This window comes from Plectrocnemia conspersa, unplaced genomic scaffold, assembly GCF_051122295.1.
Source record: "Plectrocnemia conspersa isolate PC_06_02 unplaced genomic scaffold, ASM5112229v1 ptg000012l, whole genome shotgun sequence".
NCBI classification, from domain to species: domain Eukaryota; kingdom Metazoa; phylum Arthropoda; class Insecta; order Trichoptera; family Polycentropodidae; genus Plectrocnemia; species Plectrocnemia conspersa.
Window position 1 is genome coordinate 7,193,166 of NW_028277176.1, and position 24,357 is coordinate 7,217,522.

General features: G+C 32.8%; 1 protein-coding gene across 14 annotated transcripts in view; it reads right to left on the reverse strand.

Moving 5' to 3' along the window:
• The window catches only part of Tet (Ten-Eleven Translocation (TET) family protein), a 186,048-nt gene that overhangs the window by 38,603 nt on the left and 123,088 nt on the right, over positions 1-24,357 (reverse strand). For 8 of the 14 annotated variants that reach the window (XM_088199119.1, XM_088199115.1, XM_088199122.1 and 5 more), the window contains exon 1: positions 16,590-16,860. The exons of the other annotated variants lie outside the window; for them this stretch is intronic. The gene's annotated coding sequence lies outside the window, so the exon portion shown is untranslated. Of the gene's footprint in view, positions 1-16,589; positions 16,861-24,357 lie in introns of those variants that run through there. 14 annotated transcript variants of the gene reach the window in all.

Below are 24,357 nucleotides of genomic sequence, written 5' to 3' on the forward strand. Positions count from 1 at the left end.
CTGATATAAATATATAATAAAAGACTAACACTTCTACTTAGTATAAATTCCGCTGGGAAATGCAAAAACCGAACTATTTTAAATTAAATTGGCCTTTAAAAATATGTCTTAAACATTACTACATTTAATATAGAAATCTAATCGAAGAGCATGGTGGATTAAATATTATTATTAAGACTGGTTTTATCATTAAGTAATGAATCTAAAAAAAATTATCGCCAGCAATTAATCACTAGCAGTTTACTGCCGCGTCAATTTAAATGATCGCTACCATTTAGAATCAATGATATGTGCTTGTAGCTTATTTAGTGCTTAATTGAAGGTGTGGCAAGTCTAAAAAATCTTTTTTTTTTAAATGTCTATGAAACACAATTTGACAGTATACGAAATGCGATTTGGTGTTCAAATCCAAACCAAATCTAATTTAATTATTCTAATGAAGTTCAATGCCAAAAATATTAATCATTGTCTCGTAAGGCGAATACATTTGTTATTATTGGCAAGCGACAACAATGGTTTCGCTTAAAAAAAGTCACTCGGAAAACGGTATTTTTTACATTAACGTCGAAACTCGAATATGGAAAGAAACAAATATAATATGGAAATCCAATCAAAGAGCATGGGTGAGCAAATATTTTTTTGAAGACTGGTTTCGTCATAATATAATTGCATTTTTAAACTACTTCTTATTTACCACAGTAAAAACCCAAGAGTCCTAAAGAATATGTCTAAAACCCTTACATAAAAAATATTTTTATTGTTGATAATGCACTAATCATAAGTTTTATTATAAAGTGAAATACACACATTTAAAAAGTATGACCTACGGACAACACTTAGCAATTAGAGCTTACTGAAACAGCAAATCGTTAACGTAATTCTGAAAGAGTATGACATTTATAAAGCTGTTAAAAATATTTGTTATGTCTGGAGTGAAATTTTAATATCTAGAACGAGTAACGTATGGAATAAGCTCATAAGATAGTATGCAGACTGATTAAGTTGACGATGTTATTAGCGAGCTAGTCGAAATATTCAAAGAATTGGATCTAAGTCTGGAAGTGAAAGATTTATTATTCAACGGAAATGAGCAAAGAAGTTTTGATGGAACTTTAGGAACTGTTTTGTAGTAGAACAGCAGATAAAATAATCGAAGCATATTTCAAACAAGAAGATGGCGAATTATTTAAATATGATCAAGAAAAATTTGCGAATGTGGGAAAATCTGTGAATAATGCTATTACATTAAAAAATAAAAAGGGCTTCAAGGCAAACACATTTATTAAGTGCATATATGAAGGACTTTGATAATAAGTCTATTAAATATATCGAAAATTGCTTGAATTTAAGATTTGTTTGATATATGCGATATTTCGACTTACACCTTTGGAACCAATTGGCATGTAAGTTGAGGACTTCTGAAATCTACATTAAATCATGCTATTTATATATTTTATTTACATCTTTTACGGTTAAACCAAATGCTTTGCAATAGCCAAAATAAATAAAATATCTCCACAATTCCAACTGGTCTATAAAAACGAGGAAAGAGATCCCCTTACATTTTCGTTGATTGACGAAGGCTTCTTTCGCTTTTCTTTCTTGAAAGAAGTTTATTATTCTTTATTGTATTATACGTCCCCCAAAGCTTACAAGCTTTCAATCCATCTATTGTGGCGTTTATTTGCCATTAAACGATTTGAAACAATACTTTGACACGATGCTTAAAAATAAAATACATTTTTTATTACTACCTAATTAAATTAGCTTTATTTGTGCAAATGTCGTACGTCACTTGTCCTTAAATTACAGTATCACTTTAATCATGTGCATGTTAATGCCGAGCTTAACGACGAGTCGGTTATCCGACGACCGGTTTCAATTGGTGGACCCTATGTTAATACCACTAATCATACCAATTGAATTAGGAGCGTAATTAATTGAGAGGTAATATCCGCTTTCATGTGTTTGATCTGTAACATTTTATGATTCACATATATATTTGTGTGCAATTTAACAGGGAATTATGTGCATTTAAAGAAATACTTTGTTCCATAAAACGAATTGTTTGTGGATTTATGTAATGATTTTTTTTCAGATTCATAAGGTGTTGATGCTCGCTCGCACCTAATCTGTCCAACAATAATGCACAAACAATTCATTTTATGGAACACTTATTTTATATATTGCTCATTTAAATTCTATTATGGATAAGTATATCCACTTATGAGATGTTTGATATATTATATTAAATTGAGTAAATAAAATAAAAATAAATGTGTTACCTAGATAATATGATATTGCTTACTTTTATATTAAAAATAGTCTCCGTTGATTTTTCAACGGATATTGGTCAAATTAATCCAAAGGGCAAGTACAATAGAATAAAGCTCGGGTTATCAAAGGCTCATTGTGCGGGGTTAATTCGGCGAAACGATCCTTCGGCTAGAGGGCGAACTTTGCACCGTTTTGTGTCACTGGCTGGGGCGGGGTGTTGTTTGACCAGTGGTTTCGAATGCGCGGTCCGCGTGCGGTCTCGGTCGACCGCTTCCGTGGCCAAATCCCGCGGTTGTTCTGCGGGAATCCATTATACGACCATTGGCACCGCTCGAACTTTCACAGGAATGACCTCAGATTGTACGTGAAATTTTAGTTAGTTTCAGTGGGGTCAGTTACATATTCATATACACATGGTATACATATATACATATATATTTACAACAATTCTTAAACTCACTAAAAAAACAACAATATTTTACATAATTTTCTGTTGCGAATTTATATATCAAAGTATTTTTTTAAGACGAAGAATTCTTAGATCAATACCTTACCGCAGCACAAATTATCCCTTAAGGTTGGTAGCACTATTATGCTACTGTGGAATTTGGATCTACAGAAAAAGTGCAACAATCTTGATTTGCACATCAAATGTGAGTGCTTATTCCAAAATTGTTTTCTAGAGATTTAATTTTTTTTATTCAAATGGGTATAATTTCCAATTCGCCTTACATGCTAATAAATAATAGGCGTAGAAAGACTATAAAATGACTTGGGGCATTGTAAGTGTAAAATTCTCCCGTGATAATTTATCTAAAAACATATGTTTAATATAAAATTCAATGATTAACAATTTGCAATGAGTACGATGCAAAATACTAAAACAATAATTTATAAGAATTGAAGCAACAAAAAACATTAATAAAATTGATAATGACAGGACCATCCGTAATCGTTGCGACGAAATTACAGTCCTGAAAGACATGAGTTCATATCTCATATGGAGCCTAGTGTTAAAATTTAAATCGTATCTGGGAGATTGGAATTAGTGATTATTATATAATTATAATTCCGGTCGATCATTACAGATTAAGTTTTCCTGGATTTTCCTGATCTCATAAAAAAATATCGTATATGTATAATAAAAATATTATTCAGATCTTTTAAGAAACGGCGATTTTATTGTATTGTGTCTCTGAACGGACTTCCATGACCATTTTTTTACATCACCGTTACGTAGATATAAAGACATTTAACAAAGAGTCTGGTTCCACCCAGAATCAGCAAGATTAGCCAGAATATCGAGATCTGGAAGGGATATTGGGTTTCCCCCATTTCTGAAGGGTATATAAGCCGAAAAATAGCCGCACTTTGAACTTTGCTTTGGAATCAGAACTACGTCTTATCGACCGAAAAAGCAGCAGCTTCTCTTTGACCCACGAATTCATAAGAATTCAACCTGACTACTTGACGCATTACTACTACGAATTGTACGACCAATTATTGTAATTGGTTGTAAATTTAAAAAATCTGAAGTGATCAAATTTTGCATAGTAAAAACGAACAACTAACTAAAAATAAACAAAAAATAGTAGATGTTGATAGTATAAATTTAATATTAAGTAACGGATACATCAAGGCCGGAGATTTGGCAAATATACAATTACGTAAAATTTAATAAAAAAATCAGAAACATTAATCAAGTGATCCATAGGCAACTGCAACCATTCTCTATCTAGACCTAAGTCAGGCACGACCTCCTACTTGGACTGTCGCGAGCAACAATAACGCCAGATTAAGCGTCCTAAAATTTACTGCTGATTTCTCGCATCTTTGATTTTAATAGAGACGAAAAGTGGTGAACCAGAATATATTTAAAGTTGTTTGCGTCCAATTAAAGGAGCTTATGAATAAGTCATAATAATTAAGGAACAATTATGTTTCAAAAAAATCATTCTACTGAAACAGTTGAGCAATGCTTTTAGATGTTATGAGAGACTAATAGACATATTTTTTAACTGTGAGTGCTACACGGTTCTAAATATAAATATTATAAGTGTGCTTATAATATATAAATAATAAAGTAAGCTCATTGAACAAAACTAGTGTATTAGTCTTTATATATTAGTAAATAACTAAACAATATTATATATGTGTGTATGTATATGAATGGGTGAGAGAATTTACGAACGGGAAAAGTAAGGGGTAGTATATTTGATAATAATTTACTTAATGCAAAAAAACATAAATAATTGAGATAGCCCAGGTGTATAAAATAATTCATTAATTATTGTAATAAGCTTGTTGCTATAATAACAAGACTCCACCTTGCTTAAAAATAAAAATCGTTAGAAAAATACTAAATGGCGCAATAATATTGACCCAAGTCAACTATTATATGTAAGGGATCGGATTTTATTTGATGTTCATAAAACTGTGAGATACATTTTCAATTCTCGAGCTGCGAACTACACTTGCCTATTGTATTGAGATCACTATCAAGAGCGGTCAGTCGGCAAAAGAATAATCTTCTCGTCGACCGACCACAAACATCAATTCACCGCTTACTAACTTCAAAGTGAATCTTGATAGCTTGTATTTATAATAAGATGAAGCGTTGCAAATTAAGGGCGAACTATGTTTTGCTATGTCACTCTACAATTAGAACATCTTGTAAAATACATTCTTATTAATTATTGTATAAGTTTTATATTTAAAAAAAATCCGCAGTGATTTAGACACTAAATGACTTGCAATGATTTTATATCATTCATATTTATTAGGCTGAGCTTATTAGGTAATTGGTACATTTCCAATTCATATAAATACTATGAATAAGAGGTAAACATCGCATGAATGAACCACCAAGTGAGAAAAAGGGACTCGAGAAAAAGGGGTGGGAATCCGACAAATTTTCCCACATCAATAAGTCGAACCCGCCCACGCGATCGTCGGCATGGCACTTCTCCCACAGGGGTTGGCAACAAGTGCGGAAAGATCTTGTCACAGATCGGCGGTCTTCCCGGCGTGGGGTCCTCGACGGGGGGTCCCTACACGTGTCTGCGGTCCCTCCCGGGGCCGGGGGCCGCAGACCGTTTGCGGCCCACTTGACACTATCTGCCGGCGCGGGAATATAAATGAAAATGGAGTTGCCACTACAGCCTTTTACACGGCTCGAACACGCCACCTATGACCTCACGTGCCGTTTTATTACGTATCCTTTTCGCGCTTTTCACCGAACGGATTTATTCGCTCGTGTGATTTGTGGTCTTTTATCGTACGGCTTATCAAATCCGCCACTCGAAATAACCGTGGGAATTTTTTATTTTTGCTTTGAGAGAAATATGTTACGAGCTAGCTCACGTGCGTGTCGAATTATAATCTTTACAACTTTGCATGATTTTTAATTTTTAAACGGAGAATTTCCAAATCTATTTGATACTATTTATGTTCAAACAAAACTATCGTGCTTTTTTATTTATAGTGTGAAACACGGTACATATAGATTTCTTAAAACGTTCACTAGGATAGCAATGAATTAAAATAAATTGTGGGTTACATTACCAAAAATTAAACAAGCGCAAATTTACGAGCGCGAAACCTGAATTTATGAGCGCATATTATGAAACAGATTTTTTTATGTATATACTATATATGAATTACAAATTAAAAAAATTGTGTTATAAGCAATACAAAATTTTAAGAAGCACAGACATATTTACTGAAGAAGTAAAAACTGTCTAGAAATTATTAGCTAACACAACTATTTTCATCTCTGAAAGTATCTTCATATCATTAAAACTGAATCTATATATATTATATAAAATAAATTGATATTATCACTACATCCACGTGCGTAACTTTTATAGAGTACAAATGTAAAATAAGTTTGCCAAAAATTTAGATGCTGTACTGTAAATAAATACTAATTGCTGCCGCTCGTATTGTAGCAAATCAACGTTTTGGTACATAAATACGTTTTAAAAATTAAACAGGTTAGATGCGAACGAGCGGCAGCGAATTCGCGTTAGTCAGAACAGTTATCTATATAAATAAATAAAACAAATAAATATTTTTTTAGAATAAAGTTGAATAGCAAAATCATCGATAAGGTCCACAGCTGCACAATATTAACTCGGAAATATGAGTAATTTCTGGAATTTCGGCATTTATAAAGTGCTTTTTTATTTATTTATTTTATTTTGTTTGTCGATGGGTGTTAAAAATATAATAAAGATAAATTATGCAAAGAAAAAACGGCACGAAAAAATGACTACCTGCGTTGTTGTAATAGACAAAAACTATTATATATATATGTATATATATATTTTTTAAATTAGTCGGTTTTTATAGATTTTAATTTTTTTTAAATATTGTACTTTATAAATACACGAATACTAAAAAAATATTAGAATATCGAATATATTCGAATTGAAGTCTTAAGTTGAACATAGTGTTCTTTAAATTTCATCATGTCTGAGAGAACGGAATTATTAATAATAATATAATTATAATTCTAATCTAGCAGCACAGATAAGGTTTTTCTAGATTTTCCCAATCTCTGGGATGAATAATTAAAATTAAAATCGAGCTAGATTTTGCATAGTGAAATATATTTATTATAAGCTGTGATAATAGTATATAATTAATAAAATATACACATGTCACTGATTTACAGATTGGTGTCGCTTGTCATGTTGCAACAGTATGTTTACAATACAGTAGACCCCCCCCCCCAATTACACGGTAAATTGGGGACGTGCTATTTGACTAGATGACTAGAAGATACAATTTTTTGCAATAAGTACGTACGAATCAGGCGCGTGTGCTGAGATATCAACGGACAACCAAATAGCACGTCCTCGGTTTACCGTGTTATTGGGGGTCTACTGTATATAATTAAAAAATAAAAATAAATAGCTCTCCCATATTTCTTTATTTAGCATATTATGTCTAGTTCCACTATTATCTCTGAATGACTATAATGAATATATACACCCGATTCATCGTGCAAAAAAAGATAAGATGCACAAATGAAAATGGGAGTTGGATTCTATTACTCAAAATATAAAATTCTCATTATTCAAAATATATATTTAATTGTATCCGCGTTAATGAAAAAAATCAGTGTAAAAAAATAATTGGATCGTTTTCTAGGACCGTGCAAAAACAGAATCTGGTGTACTCTACTTTTAGGGTAAACTTATAGTTAACATCTTTGTTTCAGCTAATTGGAAAGAATCTCAAAATCAACATCATTAATGTGGCAACTAAATAATATTATTCATAAAAATCTTTTATATTTCAAAGTGAGTATGTTTACCACTCCAGATTTAGCACAAAAAGTGTTGGAGGTAACGCTACATGCATACCATATGTAAATCTCACCTATCGTCCCAACAGGTGATTCCTCTACGAGACGTCTGGTTAGGTAAGGCGTGTTACGGATTACATAAAGGCAAGCAGGTCACAAAGGGATATATCGCTGGGTCCCTGGCGGTACGCCGATCTCTCTCACCTGTCACAGGGGTCACACCCACACCCCTAACTCGACCCCTAAGCCTTGTTTGTAAACAACGCCAACACAGTTCCATTGAGCCGCTCAGACGTGCTGACATTCCGACGGTCTTTGCATACGTATGAGATGTACAACACATCGTATATAAATAGTAGAAACATTCGCGAAATATACGTTTTGATAGGCGTGTATCAAAACTATTGGAAACTGCGCGCACTGGGTGCCGAAAAAGAGAATAAGCGCAAGAGGTACACGGTGATTGAATCAAAAATAAGTAGAGGGGTTATAAAATCAATCTCAAAACAAAATACTTTGTCAATATTATATTAGTATATGTATATATTAACAAATTAGAGCTATAATTACATGTATACCGATACATTATACAATGCCTTAATTCATGATGTTTTAAATTATTCATTGAATTACTGATTATACCTATGGATATAAACCTAATAACGTCCACCCCTGGTGGCGGTCGCAAATTATAGCTATAGTTATGATAATGATAGCGATCTCGTCGGACGAAGGATATATAAGTCGATTGAGGTTATTAAAGTCACATTATTTATTATACACCTGGCGTTGTACCTATGTAAATAATTATACGGTAGCATAATTAAATATGTAATATCGAGAACAATTGATTATTATGCGCTCAACGCCAAAAGCACTAAAATCGTGCCGTCGCTGTCAAAATGGAAACCCTCGGTTATCTAGCGTGTACATTTTATCGTTCGACTTTCTTACCGCGTGGACTTTTTACTGTGTGCTCTTTTACCAAAATTTTAGTTTTCATATATGTCTTTCGTGAGAGCATCAAAAGGCAAATCTAACTAATCTAATAGCCTGAAGTGATATTAATTTCAATCTACTTGTAAAGTTTAGTGAATCACAAATTTTTTAAGATCGCTCTTGAGAATACGTCAAGTGATTGTCAGTGTTACGTGTCTGAGAGTAGGAACTGTGGTCGTCGTTGGTTGCCAGTAATTGGAGATGTGACCGAGTGTCACATATTTTAAAATAGTTATTCGAGGAAGCTCCGACGAATAGGAGGCCAACTGATAGCCGATAGCTTTTTTGCATTATCTAACTACACCTACAAAAATCACCCCATTTAGTGAAAGTTTATTCAATCAATGCTCGTTACCGAGCGTTCCCACTGCGACGGCGCCGACACGATTTTATTGCTTTTGACGTGAATTTTTGACTTCTGAGAAGTGATCATTTTTTAGTAGAGAAGATGAAATTCAATAACGAATCTTCATCACACTTCTTTACTGTATCTAGAGTGGATTGTTCATGTTATAAACCGCTACAAAAGTGGTAAACCTGTAACAAAGTACTGAAAATTGTTTATGATCCGTACCAGACAGTCCAGACACCAAAAATAGACACACAAACATGAAATTGCGGTGAATCATAACCGGAAACTTTCACACCACCGCGAAGTATCAAGGGCAAACAAATCAAAAGGCGAGAAATAGCCGCCTTTAAAACCAGCAACAATCCCAAAGTTGAGCCCCTAAACGGCGTCGGAGGTGTCCGCGGGTCGAGAAGTTTGGCCACACAGCTTATCCGGGTATTTATTCCCATGGCGGGCCGACGCTCAGGGCGTGGGCTGTGGGGCGGCGCCCCCATCCGGTGAGGGTGAGGGCGTCGGAGGGCGTCCGTCTGGCGCGCGTCTGCCCGATAAAGCCCTCCAGAGAGATCGTTGCCACGAGAAGGGATAACCCGATTTCCTCGGCATTCCGTTTTTACTCCTACAGGCGTTATGACCGGTTAAGGACGCGCCCTTATCACCTTTGACGCCTAGCTCTTACATCAAACTTGGGATAGGTTCTTTATAAGTTGAAAACATCCAACATTCTTTGAGTTACACTTTTCGAGAATCGTTTTATGTTCCTATTACTGTCATGAACTTTTAGAAGTAGTAATGCAAGTTTTATATACTCCGGCATTCCATAATCATCTTCTCAAGTTTGCCTATCATATATAATAATTAAAAAACGTTATTTAAATACGTATGTACTCGTATGTACAAATAACTGCTTTAAAAACAAGCAATACTCGCACCAATCTATATACAAAAAAAAAACAATCAAATCAATTGTTAAGATAACGGTCGAAGAAGCTACAATTTTTTATTAATCTAATTAAATTCTTACCACAGTGAGATTAGTAACTGGATAATGCCACAAGAATCCCATTAATTCCAATGTTTGTTTACGCTTTTTCTGATATTTTTTGTGTTAAATAATCATGGATCGTTTTCGCACCACGCACACTCTAACTGATAATACGCATCCGCAGAGACGTCATACAGTGCGCACCGAATAAGTTATTTCCACTATGGAGCGTAGTATTGAGGAGGAACCGAATGTATCGATTCGCCTTCGTGCACAGCAATTGGAAGATTTGCGGAAAGATCTTGGTTTTTGCACTTTTTAAATCGCTTCTGAGTGGGAACTTGATCTTTAGAAATTTAATCGCAATGGATCGCGTCACGGGGGAACAGCGCGCGTTCTACGTAAAACATTTTTACAAAAACAACGATTCTTATGTGATTGTTCGGTGCCTGTTTCGCGCTCACTATCGATTACACAGTATAAATTAATGTTAATTTATTTAAATCATGGCTCAAAAAGTTCACTGAGACCGGTACAATGCCAAGTAAAAAAAAAACAGGGCGTCTACGGATCAAGAGAAGCAAAGAGAGTATCACGCAAGTTAACGAGTATGTGCGAGAAGATCTGGGCTTATCGACTCGCAAGCGTTTTGCTGCCATAACGATAACAATAACAACTTCGCATCGAATTTTTAAACTGAACTTGAAACTATGCCCATATAAGATCCAATTGGTGCAAGATTGGGCAAGTTGCCATACATCTACTGTGATTATGCCGGTAGTGAAGGAAATGTTTCCTAACAAACTAATAAGGCGACTATTCATCATCGCCCTTTGTGTTCCAAAACCTAGGTGCCAGATCCGAGGAATACTAGCGGCGGGATGGTGGATATTTAGAAGACATGATTTTCGCAATTGTGTTTTTTAGCAACAAAACCAGAAAAGCATGCCTAAGGGTATTGCGTACTTGGTGATTATACAAGGTACACAGTGCCTTCGAGCACATTAATTGATGCGCGTATTGTAAGACAAATCACAACAACTTTGAGGCCTTAATGCATTTTTATTTTATGCTAATGAAATCTGTATTCCTTTTGAAATAAAACACCCAAATTTCTCACCACTTCTCCGCGATGAAGCACATTGTTATCTATGTTTTAAGTATTTTTAAAATATTTATTTCACGAGCTTTATGTACTCACTAACAGGCGCGATTTTTCAGTTCCAACTGTACATATTTCTTGTAATGAGACAATCCAGTAGAAAGGCGAAAGCGTGAGATGGTTAAATGGGATTCTAAGTAACAGATGCAAATATACTTTTGAAAAGTTGTGGATATTTTTTAATAAATTAGCATTTTATATGTATGCATGTAAATGACAGCGTAATCACGTTTTGAAACCATAAAATTTACCTCTCAGTTTTAATTTAAAAACACATTAAAATTTGCAGTGTCTGCTAATTAAGCTATAAAGTACCAGCGTGTTTTAATTAAGTCTGAGTGCGCAAATTCAATGAGCCGCAACCGAACTTTCAGAAGAGCGAAATAATTCATCCAAAGGACATTAAACTCTCCAGTGTCTGATGAATCACATCAAGAGCTTGGACGTTCCCAATTCGACCCTGGCAAACAGAGCACGACGGTTGAGAGATGCAACTGAATGCATACATTTTATGGACAAATATGATTTTTACTTAAAAAATCAGTAAACACGTATCCAGGTCATGAATGCTAGCGAACAATGGATGATAAATATGGATAAGGTTTAATGGCGCTATTATGCGTGTCTTATCTCGATGGGAAGGGAAAAACAATGGGAGTTTAAAAACCTTTTTTTAATGCACATATCTTTATATGCAGTTCTTTTATTTCTATTCGAGGAGCGGTGCATGGCGGCCAAGATGGCCGTCGGACGGAATTAAAAGCTCGCGAACGAAATCGAAAACGGTCACGCAAACGTTTCGGTTTCGGTCGCGAAATATAAATGAAACTGAACTTAATTGTACAGTTGTATTGAACATCTGACTTATTAAAATCACATACCGATCTCTTCTCATATTTAAAAACACATCAAGCATAGTATAAATATGCAAACCGTCCGAACAGGGGGACGGCTCGACCCCAAAGTCTCACTCCAAATCAACATTCATTTTGACAGCAAATTAAAAGAGAAAAGCTTATTAATGTATTTGTATACTTAAAATACACATAAATATATATAAAATATTTACGGTATTTATTAGCATTTTTTATGTTAACTAAATTTTAAACTATGTTATACCTGAGTGAATAAATTTTATTTATATTTGATTTATAGATAAATTCTATGTACAAGAACCACTATTTACAATATGTGCGCAAAGTATTTATCAGGTCTTTAAACATACATATAAAATGAAAGAGATAATATCAAGATATTTATGGTCACGTTTTCCTTAAACGGATAAAGCAAATAATGATTGTTAGTATCAAGAGGAGGTGAATCATAAATAAATTTAGCCACGCGGTGATTGTGGGTCAGATCCTCATCAATGAGAAAACGAGGAATAATTGTCAATGAAAACGTTACAAAGAACGTTTTCAATTGGTCGGTGTTAACTAAAATGCGAAACAGCCTTACATAAATCATCGGTTGTGTTCGCAGGACTACAGCTCTATCAATTACCTTAACCGCAGTATTATTTATGAATGTTGTATTTATGTGTGAAAATCGGCAATGCAACATATAAATATAGCTTTTCGTAGTAAACAAACGCCCCCACGACTTACCGAAATTTTATCGTGCGTGTAACGTAACCAACCACAAGAGATTAGATAAAGAGTATTTGGTGATTAGATAAATTAAATATACCGCCTAACCAACTTCAACTAATGGACGATTAAATGGTGATTTATGTTGTATTAGTAAATAAACGCTTATTTAATCAATCTATATAGTTTAGTTTGCGTAAATTATGAAGCAGATATCTCGATTCTAAAACATTGAGAATAAGTATGTAAGTCACTGTTTATTTAAAACACTATAGTAAGAAGTATTCAGTGTCGATTTTTAAATTAAATATCAAGATTAGAAACGTCTACTTAATAAGTCATTTAGTAATAAAGGCGGTGAAGATAAGAACCTATATTAGATTAGAACATAACTATTTAATACATATTCTGAATGTCTTATATGTAAAGACCTTAATGAAAGAAGATGTTAACTGACATTTTGAGTTATACTATCTAGTCTATTTAAAATGAGCAATGCTCGAAAATGGTTAGTCGTGAAACGTACAAGCGAAAAACATGTTAATGTGTTAAAAACATGTAAACATTTGATTTTGAGTCAAGATATAGAAAAAGTTATTATGTTCTTGCCATACTATGTAGCAGGTAAATTATCCCAAATGGGATAAAAGTATAGCTGGAACTGTATTTATTGATATGCACTTCAATGCGTTAACAGTGAATATGTATTTTTTCGAAAAGCTATATTTTCACTAGTAATTTAACTGATATGCTGCTCTAAAATGTCTATAAAACTCAATTTCACAATTGCGAAACATCCATTTGCTGTTTTAACCCAAACCTAACCTAATGAAAGTTCTTAAAACTAATTATAGTCCAAAATACAAACTAAGCTAATTCATCTCCGAGGGGAAAATAAGCGGAAGAATAAGTACAGACAGACATTGCATCTCACATATTGCTCTAAAGTCTAAATTTCGATATTACACTATATGTTAAAAATATAATAGGTATCTTTATCGATATTACTATGGACTTATAATATAAGAGAGCTGATCAAAGTATTTTCAAGTCGAATTTTGGGCAATATAAGGGTGCAAAAACAATTAACAGCTTCTCAGATGTCAAAAATTCACGTCAAAAGCAATAAATCGTCGCAGTGGGGACGCTCGGTAACGAGCGTTCCGATTTTATTGCTTTTGACGAGGATTTTTGACTTCTGAGAAGGGATATTTGTTTTTTGCGCTCTCCTATTGGTCAAAATTCGGTTTAGATATGCTTCATTCGATTCTCAATCGACGGCACGATTTTATAACTTTTGATGTAGATTTTAATTAAATTGAATTTGACCAGGAAAATGCGTGTCATTTAATGAAATACTATGAATCTAAATGAAATTGAAATATTAAAAAAAATTACCACTGGCAAACTTTCGCTCCCAACCCCATAGAAAAAGCTGAAATGACATCCCTGGTAACAAATACCTAAATTGCCCTAAAAATAAAAAGCTCTATTTTTGATGAAGTAAATTAAATTTAAATTTATTTAGAACCTGGAGAAAAAACATTTTTTTAAGGAAATACATATGTATGTATATTAAATCTTGTGTTTTTTTTAAAAAAAAAAAAAGATAAATTTGTGCTGCGCGGCTAAATGCACTCTTACATTTTCTGATGTAGAAAAATATCCGTTTATTATCCAAATATATCATTTTTCGGCTGTTGGACATTTTATTTGAGTAAGAAAATTTTAATTTTAATGCCTCGATATTTTTTTATGTTAACAAGTATTTTTTTTAAATTTTATTTTAGGAAAAAAATAAATTTCGTTTAATATCTCAAGGCAAAAATATGACAACTATCCCTCGCAATGCTTAAAAATGTATGGAAAAGGTAGAATAATCAGGCGAAGAACATGTTAACTACATTTTTTAGTGAGAGTAAAATAAATCATTTATGGTAAGGATGTGTTAAACACGAGTTTGTCATTTGACTTTGACTAAACCGCTTAATCCCTAATAATAAACGAATATACTCGGAAAAAATGTGATCCAATTTCCCCATGGACGAGTTAACTCGCACATTTTAGTATTGAATTTAATTAACGGTATGGACGAAACTCCCCATGAATAAGTATACTAGTTTTTTTTAATTATATTGAGTTTCTACATAATTTGAACACACGTGAGATGGTATTTAGACATTACTTTGAACTGATTTTTGAAAAAAATGGTTTGACCTAACTTTTTTTACACACGCACATATTATGTATAAATACACAACACACATTGTGGTAACATTTAATTCATAATTACATTTTAATTTGATACGTAAGTGTTGTATTTTATATATTTTTTTTCATATATTTTGGTTAAAAATTTGTTTTTTAAAATAAGGATACATATATTTTTTTAGTCATGTTTTCCACTCCTATAGCTAATGTAATTCGGAAAATGTCAGAAATTTTGGAAAGTTGATTGCGAAAAAATATGTTAATTATATATACATATATTTTTAATCCTGTTTTCCACGCTCTATTGCTATTTTAATTCGGAAAAGTTAGGGGTTTAGGGATCGGAAAAAAATATTCAGTTCTATTTCATTCTTATGTAGAAGAACGTATTTTTTTACATTCAGTACTATGAAGAATAATATCTGCTGTAAACTTTGTTAATTTTAATATCTCATAAATTTAGGATAAGAACATGATAACTGACACTAGCACTGCTCGAAAACGTCTGGAAGATAGCAAGATTTCAATTGAAGCCAAAAATATACTTTATGGCAAAAATATGTTAAACCACATAATTAACATGTTCTTGCCATTTGACTGTTATTTCGCGTATTAAATCGTAATTATTTATACGTGTGAGCATTGTATAACATTAAATCTTGTTATCATAAAAAAATTGCTGCGCAAAGTTGGGGTATTTTTATTTTACAAAAATGTAGTTTCGATTAATATCTTAAGAAGATAATAATTGACACTCGCATTCCTTGAAAACGGCTAGAAAACATAGCAACAGCAATTGGAGAATACATTAACTGCACTTTTCAATGGAAGACAAATATAAAATTGATTGTGAGAATATGTTAAAATATACATATAATCAACATATTCTTGCTATTTCACTCGTTTTTTCAAAAATGACTTGATAAGGAGAAAATGTGTTGTTTTATATAAATATGCAAGAATTAGTGAAGACGTGAAAATATATTTCCGTATTTTTAATTACAGTGCTGTAAGTGAAATTTTCCATTTTACTAATAACTCAAGAATATGGACAAGAACTGACGCTGATTTTAAATGGCTGGGCGATATAAAACTGGTAGTGAAGAAAAAGGAACTAAAAAGTGTGTTTAACTACAGATCTGCATTATTCATTTGTGGAAGAATTATGTAAGACATGAATTTATTTTCATGAAATATGATAATATTTTATTTATTTAATTAAAACGTCGTTTATTTCTAATACATACTATTAAATAAAATTAGAACAGTTTTCATGTCAAAAATCAGTAAATTTTTATTAATTTACGTCGGTATATATGAATTTATTTCATAGCTTATTTTTTAATATATTTTACTCATCACATGTATTGATATGTTTTAGGGAGCGTAATTTTTGAACTCGGTTTATGAATAACTATTACGTCTGTTTGAAGAGTATAAAGGCAAGAAGTAAGTTTGTAACGTAGTATATTTAATAATTAAAAAAAAAAGTTGCGAGCTACTGAGTTAACATGTTTTCGCCTCGGATTCTCCGCGTATCTGCAAATAGAATATGCAATCTTATTCAAGAGAAGTTTAAATCCCGCGAGAATCTGATTCGAATCCAGTAGTCGTATGGCCTAAAATACCTAGGTACGCGCAAACAAACGCGCCAGTAGTAAACAAAAGCGCGTAGCACGTGGCGCGCCGATTTATTTATTTACCTATATTTTTCCGATCGGCCCACTACGCGTTCGTAAACATAGCACTCGCGGTCGTAGCGAATTATGTAACGGCGAGTATGGCCGCAGCGCGAGGCGTTAGGGCCGGAAAACTTTTACGACGCGCACTAGTGTCAAAAGTTTGCCGGCGGCGGTGGGGGTAGCTGGCTACCGGTGTGTTCGCGAACTCGTTCGGACGCATCGGTCGCGAGAGATACCGCACGTGCGATCGCGCGTCACGCAACCGACCGCCGACTCGCCGATTCGACGACTCGCGATCGACGGCGCCCCCCTCCGCGGCCCCTCCCGCCGCCGCCCGCGCGCGCAACCTCCCGAGCGCATACCCGACAGCGGCGGCGACCTTTTCCCGTCGCAGCGCATGCAACTTTTCTTCGAGGCGTGCAGCGGCGTGTGCTTTTTCGCGCTGGCAACACCGCCGTCAAATTTGCCGCGAAAGATGGTGGATTTTATCTTAAATTTACATATTTATATTTTTTTACATACTAAACAGCAATTTTACTTTAAAAAATGTACTATCTAAAATCTTTGACTGGATTTCATAATGCATTTAAATAACGTTGTATTCGCAAAACGGAGCTTACAACATATATAAAAAAAAAACACAATAATGTATTATGAATTTCAGAAGCACCTACAAAACTATAGCAACATTAGTTGAAATTTAAAATACGCCCTGGCTGAAGCAAGGACGAATAGCAGAAACGTCCCCTTCCTTTGGACTTGCTTCTCTGATTTCATATAGAATACGACGGGTCACCAATAGCCTTCATAAATAATGACCAAGAAAGGCTTAAAATGTGTTTCATTGGGCAGTAATATGAGTCGAAATTTGTATTTTTCTTTATATATCACCTTTTTTAAATTTCATTGTGATTAATTTAAGCCTAGCTATGCCATTCAAATTGCTAGATAAAAATACAAACAATTTTTGCATAATAAAGATTCATCAAATCTACGCTAGATGGCATATATTATAATTCCAATTACCTCGTAGAAGGCAATTGTGAAACTATTATAGTGTAATTTATTATCTAATAAGCTTACGGTGTAACTATTAACGTTACACAGTAACTCACCTATCATATGAAAAGGTGACTCAATAATCTTTCACACTTTGGGGTAGAAAATCCATAACGCGTACAACACTATTTTTTGTACTTTTATGTCATTAATCACAATTTTTAATATTATTTTTGTTTGGGATGCTTGGAATTTTTTTATTTAAAAAAGAATTGGTGACAATTGCTTTTTGATTTTACAATTTGTAACCTTAATACTAGGTAACCTTAATACTGAAGCTCGTTTTTCAAAAAATATATTTGCCTAAATTTAAACAATCATTTTTCAAGAAATTAAGAATGAGAATATTGAGTATTTATAAAATCAATTTAGTTGAAGAATATAAAAAAATGTGTATAGCTAGGTATATTATATATACTTTTACTGGAAACATCTACGCGTGTTTTTTTAAATTCTTACATCATAATTTAGTTCAAATTTTACATCACTGATGCACATGTAGCAAGTAAAAAAGGTGGTAATTATGCGCGTAAGCAATGTCCCCGGTAACAGAAAAGTTCCCGTAGCGATAAAAGCACATTTTGTAATTAGGCGGATTGGTCACTTATAATAAAAAATCTAAAGCACTTAAAAATTCTATAAATAGATATTTTACAAGAGTGACGTGCGAATTTGACTACATAAAAAAATGTTAACTGACACATTATTTGAAATATATTTTATATTTTCAAAAAGAATTTAAACGTTATCAATTAGATATTTTTTAGCAAACTACCTAAGTTTAGTACATTCTTACCGTAAATGTTGTATTTGGCTCAATAAAGAAACGCTTACTGCACATATTAAAAAGGGTACGAAGATTATTGCGCGAACGAAAATTGCGCACAACAAAAAATTTCATCATATGTAAGCAATATACACATACATATATGAATATTTAAGAATACGTAAATATATATAAATATATAAAAAAGAATGTTTGTATATTAACAAGATGTTGAAAAATATCTTATTTTAAGAAACATATTTTTGGAAAATCTGCATAATTGACACGCTTCAGTATTGTTTTATTACAATTTATAACCAAACATAAATAATTATTTTGGTGTAGACGTGCGTACATATTCATATTTATAGACACATTTGTAATGTCCATGGCCAAGGTTACGGCAAGTGAGGTAACGGTATGTCACAGTAATTTTTATTTTTAATTATTTAAACAATTTTTTTTGGTAAATTACAAATAATTGTTATACGACTGTGTCAAAACCCACAACGCGCCGGGCGCGTTGTGTTTTGAATGAACGCGCTAAGCGCGTTCTCAGAATCCAAAGAGGTGTTTGCCAATATATAGAAAGTGTTACATATATGCACTTATTCGGCGACTATAAATATTTGCTTTTTATAGAAGTGCAGTTAAAAATCATAATTAAAATATCTCATAATATTATATTTATTAACAAGGAAAGCATTTATTTTAATGAAAACGTGTTTTTTTGCATAGAAAGTTAATATCGGTAAACTTTATAGGAAGGACATAATACTATGTGATTTATTTGAATTAGTTTTTATAAGTACATAAAATTGTATATATTGCTTTCAGTGAATCAGTGAGACTTTCACAGTCCATATGTATATACATATTTGGATATAAAACAGCTAGAGGAAAAATTTGAATTGATTAAAATATTACGCTCAAAAAAGCGGTTTGAAATTAAAAAAAACTATAAAATAAATCAAACCGCGTAGCAGAAAAAATATGCAACCCTCAAATAAAACAATATTTAAATGTAACCCATTTTCTAATAATTAATAAAAGAACACATTTTACTGATTGGTTTTTAAGAAATTCCAATGAAAACAAAAAAATGCAAAATTACCTACCACAAATAATTGTATAAATAAAAATAGCACGTCTAATTAATACACATAATATTGCCATGATTATTTTCTGGCACTGGCAACATTATCTTATCAAAATCGTATTTGAATTAATTGACTATGGTTAATATTTTCATTTGTTTCATCGTGAACGTTTAACGTGCGTTTATTTTCCGCGCCGTCCAATCAGTTGGCGTCCCGCGATCGAACGCCGGAACGCACGCGCGGTGAACGTTGCGCACCGTCTGGAAAAAGTAAACACGAGCCGAAAACGGCCGAGCGGCGCGGAATCTAATCTAGAAGCGGCCGAATACGCCCGAAGTCGCCGGCCCCGAGGGCCGCCAGCGGTCGTCAACCGATGACGCACGATATATCAATAAAATAAAAATGCAATGCATGTTTCCATATTTTATCATTTTTTTTTCCGATTATATATTTCATGTTTTTTGGTTTGAGTATAGCTTTAATAATAAAATAATTTGCTCATCAGTACACTGTCACAATGATAAGAATAAGTTGCATATGTTACAGGCAAAGCGTGAATTTCACATCAGTTACGTTTAGTTATTAGTTATTCATAAGTGAAAAAGAGTGACACCCATATACTTATCATTACTCGTTTCTATATTTTAAACAAATTTAGAGAAATTAGAAATGTTACTATAAGCTATCAAAATCAATAATTTATCAATCGTTATTATTTACGTATATATAGCGAAAACAATTTAAAGACGTCCGTGCGCTGCGAGTGTCAGAATAACAATGAAGTAGTTGGAACGCATATAAATACGAGATAAGTCTCAAAGTGACTCTGTTAAATGAAACGAAGAATAGACATGACAATTTATTGTCGATGACAAAATACCTTTTTTGCATTATGGCATTTTGTACTCAATATGTCAAAACATACAGAAAGTCACCGAGCATCGACGGGATTTTTACACCGCCTCTTAGCAACTTTATTTAAGTAAGTAGACGCTAGCAAAAATACGCTAGGATACAAAAACGAATGTATAACAATATATAAATATAAATTTATAACAATGTTCTTCATCGACCGATTTGGTTTTCCATCAGCAAATAAAAAATATGTACATTAAAATTAAGGAATTTGTATTCATTAATTGATGAGCATGAGCATGAGGGCACTGTGTGACTTGTATAATCACATAGAGCGCAGAACCTTCGAACAAGCTTCTTTAGTCTGGTTGCCAAATAATGCAACCGACTTTTTTCTAATATTTATATAAGGTCCAAAATAAAATTATTAGATACCCGTATTTCTTACAAAATTTCAACAAGGTGCGCTGGGATACGATTCGCTTGAGTCGCGTCGACTTTCGCATATGGTGGTTTAGCAATTATTACATTAAATATAAGCTAATTGTTAATATATAGTATGTATTTTTTTTGTGCAGCATGCATTGACGTAAGTATATTTATTTAAAAAAGTATACTTTCACTACATACTGGAAAGAAGCAGCGTCTATTATAATGGCAGTATTTTTTTATCATTCAAATACCATTTCCAATGGTTAATTTAACCGCTTTATAACGCTTTTACACGATTGAATGATTGACATTATATTTTTTTTTGTATGAATGTACCACACAATCCATGGCACTGAAATAAGCAACGAGATATAATGTCAAATTTATAACTACGAGGTGCGTGTTAAAGAAATATTTTCTTATATGATATAACGTCGCATGTGATGATCAGAATGTGACAGATAGTATTGCATTGTCAAATATTTTTCTATTGACTTTTATGTTCGTAAACTTAAACGCACAATACCTAATACAATATATACAATCTATTCAACTTTATTTGATGCCGAAACGACCTTTGCCCTTGTTTAATCACGAGACAATTTTTTCTTGTTAACAGCCCGTTATGTGGCCGCGTATGGAAATTGCCCAATAAATACGCTAGTTTCTGACGTTAATCGCAATCGTTACATTCGCTAAACGCTCGAGTTTCCCGGCGAGTAAAATTATCTTCGTGCATATTGAGAAAGCTCCGAAAACTAGCGAGCGAATTTCCTTATATGCCACACACTATTCGGATATGGTTATATTGTAAACCATGAAAATGTACACATAATATACGTTTTTGACGGTCTGCAAAAATTATATACATTCCCAAGAAGTTCCCGAGAATCCTTAGCTATCATCGTCCCAGGTTGTGATTACTGTTATTATTTTAATAACAGCAAATCGTTTTTGTGTGTGTATGTGTACAAGGAGAAACAACGTTATTGCATTATATATATATATTGCCAGAGAGAAAATGTTCCTCAATTTTATTTCTCAAACGTTTCGATAGAAGAATATCTATGTATATATATCGAAACGGTAAAATTGTTTTCTTATTTAAATTTAACGTATGTAGATATGTATAAAATAATAAAATATATTATAATACATTATATATAATATATTTCGCCGGTGAAGCGTTTATGTAAATGCGGTAAATGTAAATTTACAAACCGTTTCGTCGAGACGGTATAGAATATTTTTAATGTAATATAAAATCGCTTTATTTCAAAGAAAAACAAACTCACGTGATCACTAGTCCTAATTTTAATATTTTAATATTTCTTAGTATGCAATCTAAAGTACAATTCATTATTAAAAACAATAGTCACGCGGTTCTCATTATAAAATTATTGCTAGACACAATAAATATATTATATAAAACATATATACATGAAACAATAATTAATTTATATAAATATGTTATTATGCAATTTTGAATTATTGAATGCGTTCTTAAACCGGTGCGCGTTAAATCAATACATATTGCGTCAGAGCAAGCGCGCTCCTTAGTTTCTCAAGCTGTGTTGATATACTACTTTTGCCGGTTAATTAGATCACGATGCTAGTATTATATTATTAATAACAAAAATATTAAAATATTTTCTGATAACTGAGTAAAAAAATTATATCGAGCATGACATCAACTTCTTTACAGACAAAAATTCCCGAAAGGAAACTTGTTGTCATTATGAAAGACCACAATGGTTTCGCTTTTAAGTAGTAACACAAGAAACATAATTTTATATCATTTTAAGGGATGAGCAGAGTTTGACAATGCGACCTAATTGGTTTAGAATAATACTTTTCACTTCATTTAAGCTTCTGCTGGAGAGCATATAAAAGGAACTTGGAACTTGACTAACCTTTATTTTTGCGAATTGTCCTAGGAATATTATTATTATATTTAAGACAACCTTTTTAAATTAAATGAACTCTATCGCATTTAACACCATTATCCGTTACTGACACCTGAAGTATACATATGTGAATAATAACCTGTGCAATTAAAATATGTATCAAACATATGTTTCGGCATCTAAGTATCTGAAAAATAAATAGTAGATTCGAGTGGAACGTATATGAAATTATATTTAATATTATATTAATGTAATTGGTATGCCGTCGTCGTCTTTCGTACGACGGGGAATATTATTAATATATATTAGTGTTAATTTTTCGTTTATGAATCAATTTAAAAGTGAACTAACTGAATTATGGATGTAATATACAGTGTTTAAGAAACAGGAAAGCTAGAAACCAACAAGATTATACTACATTGAAATACATGTTGTAGCAAGCTTTCCGCTATGCAGCCAGTAGCCCTTTTTCTTCTAACATAGAACCAATATATTTTAAATAGTTTATTCTGAAGCTCAAAAATAGTTAAATAAAGCCATATATTAGAGCAAATATTAAAATAGTAATGGACTCTTACTACCTTTATTATTACTCGCTATAGGCTTATTAGGTTCAGAAGTGTGTATATCGACGCACAAGGATATAAGAAAATGAGGGGTGGGATTGGGTGGTTCAATTAAAAAGAAAGGAGGCGAATGCAGGGCCGGAGCCAGGCGCGTCGATACAGACGTGAAGGCAAAAGTAAATGTTGATTTTTAATTATCTTGAGCTTCACAATTTATGCTTGGGACGGTCTTTCTTCATCACGCTCATAAATAGGCCATTCTTACATCGTGTATATTTTATTTAATATTTAAATTGGCTATCTCCTTAGCGCGACACAATAATACTACGGAAGAAAAGGACAAGGGGTCGCTCAAATGCTTAAAACCCAGAGATAAATATAATATGATACACCAATTGATATTGAATGAAACGCTTGAAACTTGAAAAAGTAATGGCAACAACTTGAATTATCCATTTAACTAGAAACTCAGAAGAAAGACAATTTGACAGTTGATTGGTAAACGTTTTTCAGCAAAACTGTAAATACAGAAAGTTTTATAGATAATCAAGAAGCCATAAACTTTTTATTATCCACTGCGTAAGTTTGACAAGTCTTAAAAACGTGACGTAACAAGTATCTTCATATATACAAGAAAAGTTTTCTCAACTTTCTAAATACAATTTCGCATTAAAGCGCTTACATAATAATAACGTAGAGTGGATATTTTTGGAACATGGTTAAATATAATCATGTCATTGAATATGACATTGAATTGATATATAAGCAAATAATATAGATAGTCATCGTTCAATAGCTGTCACAAGAAATTCTCAAAATTATATATTGAAATAAGATCGATGGTGATTCTGGGTCGTGTTTTTGTGCGCTAAAGGTCCACGCTGGAGCAAGGGTCTAGGGTTAGTGACCTTGGCTGACGCATCCAAAAACCCGCCCAGACGGTTTTCTCCATCCCATTTTCCGGATATTAATGCTTCTTTTTTCGACGGAAAAAAATATATTTTATTGAGCGAAACTATTGAGACTCAAGAAAAGTTAACTTGTGTGTTTAATATATGCATGAAAAATCGTAAATAACGTAGTATCATCAACGTGAACGTGCGC